This window comes from Physeter macrocephalus, unplaced genomic scaffold, assembly GCF_002837175.3.
Source record: "Physeter macrocephalus isolate SW-GA unplaced genomic scaffold, ASM283717v5 random_351, whole genome shotgun sequence".
In the NCBI taxonomy this organism is placed as follows: domain Eukaryota; kingdom Metazoa; phylum Chordata; class Mammalia; order Artiodactyla; family Physeteridae; genus Physeter; species Physeter macrocephalus.
The window spans coordinates 32,352-47,021 of NW_021145604.1; the positions used below are offsets into that span (position 1 = coordinate 32,352).

Sequence of the window (14,670 nt, forward strand, 5' to 3'; positions counted from 1 at the left end):
CAGACTCTAGGTCCATCCACCTCCCTACAAATAACTCAATTTCGTTTCTTTTTATGGCTGAGTAATATTCCATTGTATATATGTGCCACATCTTCTTTATCCGTTCATCTGTTGATGGACACTTAGGTTGCTTCCATGTCCTGGCTATTGTAACCGGATTTAGTTTTTATAAAACCACTTGTATAAGGAAAAGAGCTCCAGGATGGGAATCAGGGACCTGGGTGCTAGTCCTAGCTCTGCCTCTTTCTTGAATATTGTCATTTTGCCTCCCTGGGCCTTAGTTTCCCTGTCTGTTGATTTCAGTTGTTGAAAGGCTCTCCGGGACTTTCCAGCAGGAAAGGCAGTTGTCCCAGAGGAGCCCCTCCTCTGGTGAGGCCTGGGCAGACTGAGGCCCTCGGAAGGAGATCTCCGCAGCCCCATCCTTTGGGGGAATGGGCCACTGCTATCATGAGCACTGGCTTCAAAGCACAGAATTCTCAAGTTCATGGTAATGGGCATCTCCAACTCTAGCTCAGGGTTATGGGGTTAAATGAATGGGTCTGCAGAGAGCCAGCTCTCTTGCTGGGGAAGTAAGACAACACACAGGGGAGAAAGCACAGGTGGGAAGTTGTGTGGCTCTGGCTAGGATGCAGAGGGGCTCAGAGAGGAGGGGGAGAGACAAGGGAAGTCTCCCTGAAGGAGGTGATCTTGAGCAGTGGGCCAGGTAGAGAAGAGGAACATCACTCAGGGGGACTTGCTGTTAGAAGGGATCCTGGCTTAGGTGGGAGAATGGACTGGGGACCTGCTTTTCTTCCAGGATCTAGATCTAGGTTTCTGAGATTCTTTCTGAGTTCTTGGTAGAGTTCAGGGGACCCATGGACCATCCCCTTCCAAATATCTGCAGACATTTGTGTGTTTGTATCAGAGGAAGAAAGCCCATAGTAGCCACAGATTCTCAGGATTTGTGCCCCCACCCCCCGGCCAAAGGTTAAGAGCTTTGGCCCTTGTCCTGTGGGAATCTGAAGAAGGGTAAAGGGCTTTCCTTGGACGAAGTGGTACTTACCTCTGGGATGAGAGAGGTTTGCCTGGGGAACTGCAGAACTCCTTCTAGGCAAGGGGAATGAACCCAGTCAGAATGAACAAGCTGTGTCCCAGGAGGAGAGGAGGGAAGATGATTCTGTAAAGCAGAGAAAAACTTTTCTGGATTGGGGTTCAAAGCAGATGAAGCAGGCTCCCCCTGCCCAGTGTAGACAGGGAAAGTACTGGGTTCATTCTGCCCCCTGGTTCTGCTGGGTTTCCAAGGTGAGCTCAGCTGACACCCTGGGAGGTAACTCAGTCCTCCTGCCCTTTTTCCTAAAGTGGCCAGGGCCCAGACAGTCCTCTGAGACTCTGTTACAGGAAGCAGCTACCTTGGAGGCAGCAGAAACAAGGCATTGCCTCTTAAGGGGACAGGCTTTCAGGGCACAATACTAGGCAGCCCCGATTGGCCTCTGCTGTTTCTCGGATTGAGGACCCCCATCTCCTGCTCTGACTCTGCTTCCGGGAGTGAAAGTAGACAATATTATTCTACCTGTAGAATATTAGAGGTAGAAAGAACCTTATCATAGCTTGTGGCCCCAGGGCCCAAAGGAGAAATGGAGATGTTTTGATCCAGTCCTCTCATCTCCCCATTAAGGCCCCGAGAGGATGTGCCCAGAGCCACACGTGAATTAACGGCAGGGCAGGGAGGGCTTTCCCTGCTCTGTTAACTAACTCAGTGGTCTCTAGGCAGTAAGAGCTGGACCAAGAGGAGGGGCTGTGGTCTTTGGCCTTGATGTTGGTATCTAAGCATTGGTACCTCTCTAGTGGGCCCTAAAAGCCTAAGGAAGGGCAGCTTCCTGCTGGGCTATCCATCAGAAGACCTGTTCCTGGCCGAGAAGCCATTTGGCTTTGGTCATACAGGTCCTTGCAGGAGAACCGAGTGCAAGCCTTGGGACCCAGAAGCTTCTGCCCTCACCCATCAAATTCTTCAGGCTTTTGTACTCCTTCACAAGCCAATATTGAGCCTGGGTGCTCTGCTTTTTATAGCATCTTTGCCCTCAAACCAGGGAATGAGATCTTATCTCCTGGGGCCAGGGCCCACAGGAATCTGGATGCCGTACCAGGTAGGCAAGATGCCAGTGTGGAGGCAGGGCCAGCTCACCTCACTGAGCCCAGCCCAAGACTCAGATTACAGCTCAGTGGGGGAGGAGAGCTGGCACCCTACCACACCCTTCTGGGCCTGCCTGGCTGGTGGAACAAACAAAGATGCCCAAGAACTGCTTCTCTCAAGGAGCTCAGGGACTGGCCTGAGAAATTCAGTATAGTTGCAGGAGAGTCAGGCAGTAGAAAGTGGGTGCGAGTCGAGGTGCAGATGGAATTTTTTGAGGGTTTAGAGGAGGCAGAAAGACCTTCCCACCTGGGAGGATCAGGGAGGCTTTTTTTTTTTTTTTTTTTTTTTGCTGTACGTGGGCCTCTTGCTGCTGTGGCCCCTCCCGTTGCGGAGCACAGGCTCCGGATGCGCAGGCTCAGCGGCCATGGCTCACGGGCCCAGCCGCTCCGCGGCATGTGGGATCTTCCCTGACCGGGGCTCGAACCGGTGTCCCCTGCATCAGCAGGCGGACTCCCAACCACTGCGCCACCAGGGAGGCCCAGGGAGGCTTTATGGAGGTGACTGGTGAACTAGGCCTTAACGAATAGGTAGGATTTAGATGAGATGCTCGAGTGAAACAGGGCTCACTGGGCACAGCCAGAAGCTTCTACTTGGGGCAGGACCTTTGGGTTGCAGAGGAGTGTCCCAGAGCAGTTTCCTTTGGAAACATGGTGGTTAGGAACACAGGCTTTGCAACTTGACAGACCTGGGTTCAAATCTAAGCTCTACCACTGTAGCACCTTGACTATGGGCAAGTCACTTTACCCTGTTTGTGTCTCATTTTGATCATCCCCAACATGGGGTAACACCTGGCAGGGATGTTGGGAGGGTTCAGGGAGAGTACCCTTGTAAGATACGTGGCACAGGTTTGACACAGTCTGAACATATGATAAATGGTGGCACTTAGGAGTCCTTCTAGGATCAGGAGGAGGAGAAATACTAGCTTGTTTTCTGTGACTCCTGAATCTCCCAGCAACTGAAAAATCACTCAGCAAGACTTACTGATGCCCTGCTGGGCATCCAGTGCTCTGCTAAACACAGGGGTCAGGTGTCTCCGGGTAAATAAAATTTATTATTATTATTATTTTTTTAATAAATTTGTTTTATTTATTTAGTTTTGGCTGCGTTGGGTCTTCGTTGCTGCGTGTGGGCTTTTCTCTAGTTGTGGCGAGTGGGGGCTACTCTTCGTTGCGGTGCGTGGGCTTCTCACTGTGGTGGCTTCTCTTGTTGTGGAGCACGGGCTCTAGGCGCGCGGGCTTCAGTAGTTGTGGCACACGGGCTTGGTTGCTCCGTGGCATGTGGGATCTTCCCGGACCAGGGATCGAACCCGTGTCCCCTGCATTGGCAGGCGGATTCTTAACCACTGCGCCACCAGGGAAGTCCCAAAATTTATTATTTTAATGAAGTGGGTAGAGCACTTTCCGGCATGCATCAGGAAGCCTTTTGGGGGGATACTGTCCTTCTCGTTTCTTCAAATGAGGAAACTGAGGCCCAGAGAGTTTAGGTGACTTGCCTAGGGTCACATAGCCTGACTATGGCACAGCTGAAGCCAGACCCAGGGCTTCCCACTCCAAGTCCTATGCTGTTTCTCCTACATAACAGTCCTTTCACCACCTAGCTGGAGTAGCAAGACTTTTCACTTGAAACGTTTAATGAGCACGATTTTGTATGACAATTTGATGTGTAGCTATAAAAGCACTAAATTTTGCAGAACAGATGATGGTTTTTTAATAAATTTATTTATTTATTTTTTTATTTTTGGCTGCATTGGGTCTTTGTTGCTGTGTGCGGGCTTTCTCTAGTTGCGGCGAGCAGGGGCTACTCTTCGTGGTGGTGCGCGGGCTTCTCATTGCGGTGGCTTCTCGTTGCGGAGCACGGGCTCTAGGCGTGCGGGCTTCGGTAGTTGTGGCACGCGGGCTCAGTAGTTGTGGCTCATGGGCTCTAGAGCACAGGCTCAGTAGTTGTGGCGCACAGGCTTAGTTGCTCCGCGGCATGTGGGATCTTCCCAGACCAGGGCTCGAGCCTGTGTCCCCTGCACTGGCAGGCGGGTTCTTAACCACTGCGCCACCAGGGCAGACCCCAGATGATGATTTTTAAAATAGGCCCAGCTGTGATGAGCTGCCAGGTGATCTGTGCCAGCGTTAAAGGCAGAAGATTCTGCCACTTCGTAACCACCCCACCCTGTGAGCCTCAGTCTTCCCAATCAAATGCGGTAATGTCTGTAAAGCCCCGAGCACATCATAAGTGCTCAGAAATGGGAGTCACCACTGTCCTGTAACATTAAAGGAAAAGGAGGGAATTCCCTGGCAGTCCAGTGGTTGGAACTCCACGCTCTCACTGCCAAGGGTGCGGGTTCAATCCCTGGTTGGGGAACTAAGATCCCACAAGCCACGCAGCGCAGCCAAAAGAAAATTAAAAAATAAAAAATAAAATAAAATAAAATAAGGGAAGAGGAGATGAGAGTAAAGTCTAGCAGTGGAGGATGGTTTTAGGTAAGGGGGCCGGAGGACATTGGGGTAGGGCTGAATGTCACCAGGAATGGGGTGGGCATAAAATGAGACTGTGAGCTGAAGTATCTGAGTTTGGCCTTCAGTTGGAAGAGAGGGAGACACACACTCAGTAAACACTGATTTGTGCGTGATAAATGCTGTGCTGAAGATGGAAAGACAGATAAATATAGTCCCAGCCTCATGGGAGCGGCTGACATGGAAACTGGCACTTGCCATGTGCTGTGAAGTGCACAGGAGGGGCCCACAGGACTGTGGGTGCACGGGAGGAGTTGGGTTGGGGGCGGATTGGGAAGGCTTCCCAGAGCTTGAAGGTTAAGCAGGAGTTTGCTCATTTCACAGGGAGGAAGGAGCTGGAGAAAGATGAGATGTGGATAATGCAGGGCGTAGATAATGCAGAGCCATTGACTTTTGCTTTTCAAACCCATTGGGGCATTCTGCATTCCCTCCACCTCACTCACCGCCAAACGTACTTAACCCACGTGCCTGGCTGGGCAGAGAAGCTGAGCTTCCCTATGGGACAGTGAGCACCAGGGGTGGGTGTCCTCATATACAGGCGATAAGTAGGAAGCTACCATTGAGTGAGACCTACCGGGTGCCTGGCCTTGTACTGAGGGCTCCACACAGCGCATCACTGTCCGAGTGTCACGACAGTCCCAAAGGGTGCGAGTCATGGTATTTGCCTTTATCCAGCTTACAGCTACCTCGGGAAAGTGGAAGAGGGAATAATTAAGCGCTTGATGATTGCTGTGCCACTGCCTCAAAGCCCAGGAGGACTTCAGAGAGGGGAGAATGTGGCTGGAACGAGCAGGGAGCAGGGGCCTTTGCGCAGGTGCCTTCACTAGACCCTCAAAAGGGGAGGGCAGGTGGCAGGTCAAGTGAGGGTTGCAGCACCTGCTGCAGGTGTTACTGGGCAGCTGAGAGGAGGCCCAGCCAGCTGGGGGGAAAGTCTGGGCTGGGGTTCACTGAGAAATGAGATTGGGTAGGTGGGCTGGGCTGGATTCCCAGGTGTCTAGAACTCCAGCCAGAGGGATATAGAGTTGGCCAGGCCTCTCAGGCCGGTGGACAGATGGCTCCACGGGTCGAACGCTTTCCCCTTCCCTCCATTTCCACTTCTGCTCTCCCTATCTAAGCCACAAGCATCTCTAACCCGGATGACTCCAGTGGCCTCCTGGCCCCACTCCCCTCTGCCTGTAATCAGCTCTCCACAGAGCAGCCAGTGGGGTTGTTTAGAAACGTGACTCACAATGTGGTGTTCCCCTGCTAAAACCTTTCAGTTGCTTCCTGATGAACTTGGGATAAAATCCAGGAGAGGTGTGGCCTATTCCTCTCTCTCCTTCACTCCCTGCTGCTCTTTCCCCACCACTCACACCAACCTTCTTGGGTTCCTCAAACACACCAAGCCTTTCCAGACCACTTCCCCTTCCGTAGGGCCGCAGCGCTTGCTTTCCCCAACCTGGAAGACTGCCTGGAGATGGCCACAGGCCGGCTGCCTTATTCATGCTCTGGGTCGGATGCCGTCTCTTCAGAGAGGCCCCCCTGTCCACCTAGTCTAATATGTAGCACCCGCCTCACCACCCCCCGGCCCCGGCCCACGTCAGACAGTCTTCTCGGTGCTGAGGACACAGCTGGGAGCAAGATGAGGAGGCTCCCGATGTCAGGGGTCTCACAGGCCAGTGTGGGGTGTTGCACAGTGGACACAACGTCAGGCAGTGATAAGTGTCCGGAAGAAAATAAATATGAGAAAGATGTGCTACTTTGGATGGTCAGCAAAGACCTCTCTAAGGAGCTGGCTTTTGAGCTGAGCCAATGACAAGAAGGCACCCACCTTTCAAAGATCAGGGCCCCTGCAGAGAGCATCTTTGTGGAAGCTGGGGTGGAATAAAGGGAGGCAAGGTGTGAGGACAGAGAGGAAGGCAGAGGCCAGACCCTGCTTGGCCCGTGGGCCTTGGGTTAGGCATCGGATTGGATTCTAGGTGCGCGCAGTGCCACTGAGCTGGGGAGGGTTGTGCAGAGCAGCCTAGGGGTCAAGAGACGGCTCCCAGGGTCGGCTCTGGCTTTGGGCTGCCCACGGCGAGCCAAGCAAAGCAGGACCCTGGCCCAGGGCTACTCAGCCAGGTCTGTGAGAACAACAAGAGCAAAGCTTCCCAACAGGCATCTCTGGCCAGGCCAGGAGCGGGATGGAGAGCCGTGCCCAGGGAGGAGTGGAGCGGGGGCGGCGGCAGAGCAGGAGGGGGTGAGCGCACGTGGCGAGGGGAGGGGCTGCGTGAGGTGCCAGGCTCTGCTGGACTCCTGCCCCCTCCCCTGCCCAGCCCCAGCACCTGTAGGCAGGATGTCACCAGACTTGTCATGGGGGAGGCGTGGCGCCGCCGAGCGCCAGGGCCCTGACATGCCTCTTACCGCCTGAACCTTACGGTCCCACGTGGCCTGGGGAGTTATCAGGCCCAGAAAGGGCAGGCGTGGAATCAGAGAATTGGACTTGATTGTTGGGAGGGATGCTAGAGGCGGAGTTAGGAGTCCAGGAGGTGTAATGTAAAAAGATAAGGGCGTTGGGGGTTAAAAGGCCTGGACTCGAATCCTGGCTCCTGTCCTGGCAGCTGTGTGGTGACTGACGGGCAGAATTGGGGAGGTTCGGTGACAGTGCCGTGCAGAGCACTGAGCAGCGGCAAGGCCTCCTCATCTCGCACAGGAGGAAGCAGAAGGCCAGAGAGGAAATGACTTGCCCACAGGCCACGGGGGGGCAGTGGCAGAGCTGGGCTAGTGCAGGTCTTCAGCTCCTGGTCCGGAGCTCTTCTGTGATGGAGTGAGTGGCCCTTCCCTCCTTCCGTCCTGCACCGTTCCTCTGGAACAGTCCTCTGGCCCTTCTGCAGGCGTGAGGCGGCTGGCCCTGGGCATCCCACCTTCTCCTCAGCTTGCGTTTGAGCACCTACTACTCAATGGCAGGGCTGTGTGGGAGATAGACGTGTAAACAGCTTAAATACAAGGCAGGCTGAAGTGACACAGGGAGGCGGCACAATGCAGCGTGGGCCCTGGTGGCAGACGGTCTCAGTTCTGGCGCCATCACTTAGAATGTAGTGGTGATGAGGCCTGCACTGAAGTTGGACCAGATCAGAAAGGCTTCTGATTCACTGCAGAGCAGCGAGGACTGTAGTGTAGTGGCGGGAACTGCGGAGATTTAGGAGGGAGGTATGACCATGACTGACTGGCTTGTGTTTAGGACAGAGGCTCTCCTGGCAGGTGGAGAATGAACTGGATGAACTTTTCCCCAGTGTTCTTGGCTCTGGGAATTTTCCACCTCCTCCCTCCCTGGATAATTATGCTTCCTAAGAAACTGATCAGATGGGAAGCTGCAGGAAATGATTTGGGACAAGGATTGTGTAGGAGTTGGGGAGAGAGTGGAGAGGATGTAGTGGGAGAGGGAGATCCATGCCAAGCAGCAGGAGGTGGCTCCCTTTGGAGGGGGAGGGGGAGGGGGAGCCTGGGCAGGCTGGAAATTTAAAGCAGAATGTGGTGGCTCTGGGGAAGCCAAGTTCCTCAGAGCTCCTCTGTTCCTGGTCCCTTGTGGGGAAGAAGGGTGAGATTGACCGGCAGGGTCTGGCTTTTCTGGGTCAACAGGAGCTGGGGTCCTAATGGGAGAACGTGAGGCAGTGAAGCCTCGCGGCTGGAGCGCTGGGCTGGGTATCAGAGCCAAGCCCAGGCCCAGCACTGCTGCTTAGCTATCCTTACACATCTGAAATTCCATCACTGTGGGCCAGGGCCTATTACGGTAAGTAGGTGTGTACCAGGCACCCTCTCCTGGCACAGAGCACTCCTCGCATCCCAGCTCCCAGTGGGCCCAAGACTTTAGCTGTGGGCGTGGCCTCTGCACCTTTTTGGCGGAGCCAGGCTCCGTCCACTTGGTGTGAGCAGGTGACTGAACCACAGTGATAACAGTGAAGAGCCAGATGGTCGTAGACGGTCTTGAACCCAGGGGCAAGGCTGCCTTTGCAGTGACACAGGGACCCATTGGGAGATTCAGGGCATCCTTCGGGGCAGTCAGGGGTCAGTGTAGCCTGGCGGCTTAAGGTCTTCAGAATCTAACAAACCTGGCTTTGAATCCCAGCTCTGCTACCTGCCAGCTGTATAACCTTGGGCTGAGTACCTGACCTATCAGCATCATTTTTACCTGGAAATAATTCTCGCCTGAATGTTGTTGTTGTTGAAAATTTTCTTTTATTTATTTATTTATTTATTGGCTGCGTTAGGTCTTTGTTGCTATGCACAGGGTTTCTCTAGTTGTGGCGAGCGGGGGCTACTCTTCATTGCAGCGCACAGGCTTCTTATTGCAGTGGCTTCTCTTGTTGCGGAGCACGGGCTCTAGGCTCATGGGCTTCAGTAGTTGTGGCTCACTGGCTCTAGAGCGCAGGCTCAGTGGTTGTGGCGCACGGGCTTAGTTGCTGTGCGGCATGTGGGATCTTCCCGCACCAGGGATCAAACCTATGTCCCCTGCATTGGCAGGCGGATTCTTAACCACTGCGCCACCAGGGAAGTCCCTCACCTGCATGTTTTTTTTAAACCTTTTTCCCTCTGTTCATTTAATCGAGGAATAACATACCTACACGCAGTAGAGTACGCTGATCTTAAAGTGTACGTATGGCTCGCTGATTATTTACAAATGTTCACGTCCAGATGGAGATAAAGGACATCTGTATACCCCCCGCAAAGCCCCCTCTGCCCTTCCCAGTCTGTACCCCCACTCTCCCCTGTGGGAACCACCATTTTGTCTTCTGTCATTGTCACTTGGTTGTACCTGTTGTTCAACTCCATATACCCGCAGTCAGACACAGGTACTCTTGTGTCTGGCTTCTTTTGCTCAGCATTTCTGGGAGGTTTCCTTTTATCTTTGCATGTCCCAGAGGTTTGTTCTTTCCATAGCTTTGCGGCATCGCCTCGTGTGAGTAAGCCACAGTTGGTTCATTCTCCTGTTGGTGGGCATTTGGGTTGGTTCCCTTTTTTGACAATTATGAATAAAGCTGCTATGAATATTCTTATCCTCCATAGGGTTTTTGTGAAAATTAAGTGAGATAATCAATTACAGTAACATGTTTAATGCTGAGTTTTGACTTAGAGCTGCTGCCCAGAAAATTCCCCCAAACTTTTTGTTGTTGTCGTTTGTAAAAAGGAAAAAACAAAACAACCAACAAACACTACATAAGTATTTAAAGAAAAAAATGCAAATCATACCTTTCACCCCCGCTGCTCCCCAGAGCTGATCAGTCTTCACAGTTCAGTGTGTCTGCCTGGACTTTTCCCTACAGTTGTATGAAGTTATTTTTAATAAAAACAGTTTCACAATAATAATCATGCTGTCCGTAATCTTTTGCAACTTACTTTTGTCATTAAATCTGATCTTTTAGAAGAGTCCCCTTCTCTGAGTCAGTGGAGCAGCTTTGAGAGAGACAGGCTAAGTGAGCTCCTGAACCGGTCTCTCGGGCCTTTCACCTTGGCCTGGCTGGACTGCCTTCAGCTTTCCTCAACGTGGAGCCCAGGGTGCAAGTTCTGGCTCTGTTGCGCCCTATCTGGATGTGTTCTTGGGCTTAAATGCCCTGAGCTTTGGTTTTTTCATCTTTAACCTAGGAGAACCCATACTTGCCTCTGAAGCGTGCCATGAGGTTTAAATGAGACGAAGCATGCGAAAGTACAAAGCAAAATGGAAAGTGATGCATGTGAGCTGGTTATTATGTAAAATCAGGGGCCGTCAGAGCTAGAGGAGGCCTCTGAGAAGCTAACTCAGCCCACGGTCTTAAACGTGAGGAAACAGTGGCCTGGGGAAGGTCACAGAGCCAGCGAGTGATGGAGCCAGACCTGCACCAAGGGAGGCGTAGGAGCTACAGCTTCACAGGGCACCCCACTTCACCCCCGCCTGCCGCCGCCGCCCCCCTCCCCACCATTCCCACTCTCTCTGGACCAGAGCTTGGCTCTAACCGGTCCACCTCCTCTCTGTGGGGACTCCCTGCCAGGGAGGAAGGGTGCTCTCCCCCTGGTTCCTGACTGAGGCCACTGGGGACCAGAACTTCCAGGCACTGATCTGTCCCCACCCTCCCCTGGTCCAAGAAAGCAGAGAAGCAGGGAGGTGGGGCAGAGGAGCGGGGACTTGGATGGATAGGAGATGCAGCGCTGGTCTAGGACCCCCAAACCTGGGGCTGTGTGGGTCCCCCAGCCCCATGGAGCTCACTTCCTCCTCCTAAGAAACCAAGTTAGCACCGCTGCCCCTGTCCTCAGGTAGACAAAGGCCTGGATCTGAGCATTCGCTCAGACAGCTTCCAGCTCAGTGTTCAGGTCTCCTGAGGCTTCACCCTCAGCTTCTGCGAGAGGGTAGAGGGGCGTCTTCCAGGCCTGTGAGATTACAGCCTAGGCTGAGGTCAAGAATCCGGAAACAAAACCCTGACCAGCATAGGCTGGGCCTTTGCCTCACTACCCTGCCCCTTCCCGGGAAGAATTTGGCATGATAAGATTTGCATGGTACCATACCAGCCCAGGAGGGCCCCACTTTCCTTGGTGTTTAGTCACCGCATGTGGTGCCAGGCACACAGCGGCGGAAATGGCTCCTGTGCTCCGGCTCCCATCCGTCTAGGAGCCGCAGCTCATTATGAAAGCACCAGGGCAGTGATATCAGGGAGCTGGCAAAGCCCCGCCTGGGAGTGCCGTGTTGGTCCAGGGTGGGGCTTGGGGAGGGACTCTGAGCCCTGGTATCTGCTTTCAGGGTGAGGTTGTGGAGTGACACGTGTTCTAGAGTCAGTGAATGGTGAATCGCAGGAGTCCTGCTCAAAGAATAGGAGGCACCACCACCTGGTGCTCGAGCCTTACCTCACAGGCCCTTTGCCTTCATCAACACAATGGGGCTCACCTGACCCTGTGAGGTGGGTGGAAGTGTCCCCATTTATAAATGAGGACCCTGTAGTCTGGAGAGGTTAACTAGCTTACCCAGGGTCACACGCACCAGAAAGTGGAAGAACTGAGTGACCTTGAATCCTGGGAAGCCAGAGTGAAAGACCCATTTGAGGTTCCCTGGTCCCCTCCGCTCACAGGGGAGCAAACCCGAGGCCCATAGTTAGGACAGTGTGGGGACTGGCATTCAGGGACAGTGTTCTTTCCTTTCCACTGATAACAACAATAGTTATTCCATACTGAGGCCCCCAGCCTGGTCCTTTGAACATTCTGAGACAGTTCTAGTTAGGTCCATCCTTCAGAGAATTGAGAAAATGGTATCCAGATCATTTTCTCTGTGGCTCAGATGAGGAACCTGGCTGAGAAACGCCCTGGAGGATGAGCACCTGTCAGCTCTTCCTGGGCTGGAGTCCTGTTTGGCCCTGCCGCTTACCGGCTAGGAGGCCTTGGGCAAGTAACCTAGCCTCTCTGAGCCTCAGGTTCCTCATCTGTGATGTGGGTATGATAGGGCCTCCCTCACTGGGTAGTTGTGGGGGCTAAGGAGCCCTCAGTGAGGCTGTCATAGTTAACATCCCCATCTCAAGCGGAAGCTGGGCCACTGAGCTCGCTGATTAGAATCGGGGCTCCAGCCAGAGTTCCAGGCCCTCCGTGTCCTGCCCTGCAGGGGCTACTTTCCCAGCTTCTGCTGCCACAGGTATCGCCACTTCTGTACCATGTGAAGGATCATACGATGGTCCCTGCCCAGGGGGAAGCAGGTGTTCATGGAGACTTTCTTTACTCCTTCCTGGGCACGGGGCACTGCCTTCTATGGGGCGGGCTGGTGGCAGGCAAGTAGGCAGGTGGGCAGCCTCTCAGCCTGCCTGGGACCTTGCCCCTCCATGCCTGGCTCTTCACTGATGGGCTCCCAGCCTCCAGCCAGGCTCTCCCGCACAATCTGAGCCGCACTCTGGAACCTGTGCCCTGAGGACGAGAGTGATAGAGAGTAGGAAGCTGTTACAGGTCGTTTCCTACTGAGCAGCCTGGCTTGAGGGCAGAGCTTGTCTTGGGGATCAGGTGTCCTGGGATCAAATACAGCAAGCAAGTTGTGTTGCTTGCTGTGTGCCATCTGGGCAAGTTCTTTAGGCTCTGAGCCTCAGTTTCTCCTCAGAAAATGGAAACACTGCCTATCTCATGGCGTTACTAAGGCGAAATGAGAAAGCACAGGGCTTGGTGTGATTCTCCCTTCCTATGCTGGTGGGAAGCTGGAGGGCTATGCCGTGCCCCCTTGAGTCAGTGCGCACAGGCCCGACCCAGGCCTGGGAGGTGCCTCTGCAAGAGTTCCATTCCTCTTCACTAGGGTACCAGATAGCTCCTGGTTCTCCTGCAAGCAAAGCACATGCAGAACCAGGGCACGTGGGTACTGCTAGGGGTTACCTAGAGGGAATCAGAGGTTTAGACTGGGTGGGTGGCTTACCTCCAAGGTCACACAGCAAGGGAGTGACAGAGCTGGAAGTCAACTGAGGCTTCTGCCCCCAGCCAGCAGGACAGAAAGCCAGGGCTCAGAGATGGAGGCAGCCTAGCTGAGCCGTGGCTCTGGAGTCAAAAAGACCAGCTGTAGGGCCTGGGTTAAGTCCCTTCACCTCTCTCTGCCTCCGTTTTCTTAGCTGCAGAATGAGGATGACAATACCTGTATCAGAGAACTTTCAGGAGAACCATGTAGTTAATGTGTACAAAGCATCACAGTGAAGTGCTAGAAAAAAGGTGGTTCTTTGAAAAAAGGTGGGAGTAGTATGAGGCGTGGTATTGTGTTCCAAGTGAGGACTGGCTTTGGAATATTGAGTCCTGGGTGTGAATCCTGGCTCTGCCACCACTTTGCAGTGTGACCTTGGCCAAGTCCCTGCCTGTCTCTGTGCTTCATTCTTTGCATCTGTGAGATGGAGGGGGTCAGACTGAAATGGTCTGGGGAGGCCCTGCCTCTTCTAACTTCCTGTGGCTTTTTGCTGCCCATCTTCTTCGCCAGGAGAGGCCCAACTTCCCTTTGATGTTTCTGGAGCCCCAGGCCTTCCTGGCACCAGGAGCAAGGTCTGCAGCCGGCTGTGTCCTCATCTCTGCAGTGTCCTCTAAAGGGCAGCCTTCTCTGAGCATGCTCAGCTCTCCCATCCACTCCGCATATCTCCTGGCTCCCAGAGGCCTGAGGTGGCAAACTGTCCCCAGTGGACAGGGAGAGGAGGCGGGGAGAGGCCCGCCAATGCTCCCTCTGTGTGTCCCCCCACCCCCACCCCCGCCAACACTTCGCGACGCTCGGCCAACTGGGCTGTTTTCAGGAGAAGCGTGTGGAGACTTTCAGGGCAGACCCGAGATGGATGCCTCGGGCACCTGCTTAGGGGGAAGCTCCAGCAGCTTAACCGCAGGGACTCTGCTGCCGAGGTTTCGGGGAACCTGCATCCTCAGGGCCCCAGCCGCATCCACAGCTCTCAAGATCTGTACTCAGGTACCCTGGGAGAAAGTTTTACAGGGGACGAGAAGCAGGTTCAGTGGGGCTTCCGCCTCTCCTCAGCGTCCCCTCTGTCTTCTCTCAGCACCTCTAGAAACTCCTGTCAGCCAGACTCAGCCTGGAACCAGTGATGACAGGGACAGGGCACCAAGCTCTGCTTCGGAGGGGTTGCCTCAGAAGGTGCCCTGGTCTCCTGACAGCTGCTTCCCTGGCAGCCGTGCTCTGGTGCCAGCGGGCCCCCTCTGGCCTGGGATTGGGGAGACAGCGATGGGACCATGCCCTTTGCTGAGCACTTTCTTTGTAGCCCTTTGCTCCAGATACATCATCTCCTCGGAGCCTCAGGACAGCCCTTTGACATAGAAATGATTATGAGCCCCACTTTTCAGATGAAGAAGTGGAGACTCAGTGGTTGAGTGTCTCTAGTAGGTGGCAGAGCCAGGAAACCAGGCTGCTGGGTTCTCAAGACCAGCCTCCCTGCCTCCTCTGGTAACTGAGTTTGAGTTGAAACTTGGGACAGAATTCTGAGGCGACACCCCGGTGTGTTTTTTTAGTGTCTCCCTTCCCAGCCATCTCGCTCCCAGCCTGCACCTGGACTGCCTCCCCTGGCCCAGCCC

General features: G+C 54.0%; 1 protein-coding gene and 1 long non-coding RNA gene across 4 annotated transcripts in view; one reads left to right on the plus strand and one right to left on the minus strand.

The window, feature by feature from the left end:
• LOC114485011 (uncharacterized) overlaps window positions 1-1,708 on the minus strand; it is a 20,929-nt gene extending 19,221 nt beyond the window's left edge. For 2 of the 3 annotated variants that reach the window (XR_003678444.2, XR_003678446.2), the window contains exon 1: window positions 1,043-1,057. This is a non-coding gene — a long non-coding RNA (uncharacterized lncRNA). Of the gene's footprint in view, window positions 1-1,042 lie in introns of all 3 variants that reach the window. The other variant, XR_003678447.2, reaches the window with a different exon arrangement.
• SLC9A1 (solute carrier family 9 member A1) overlaps window positions 1-14,670 on the plus strand; it is a 49,797-nt gene that overhangs the window by 9,420 nt on the left and 25,707 nt on the right. The gene's annotated exons all lie outside the window — the stretch shown is intronic.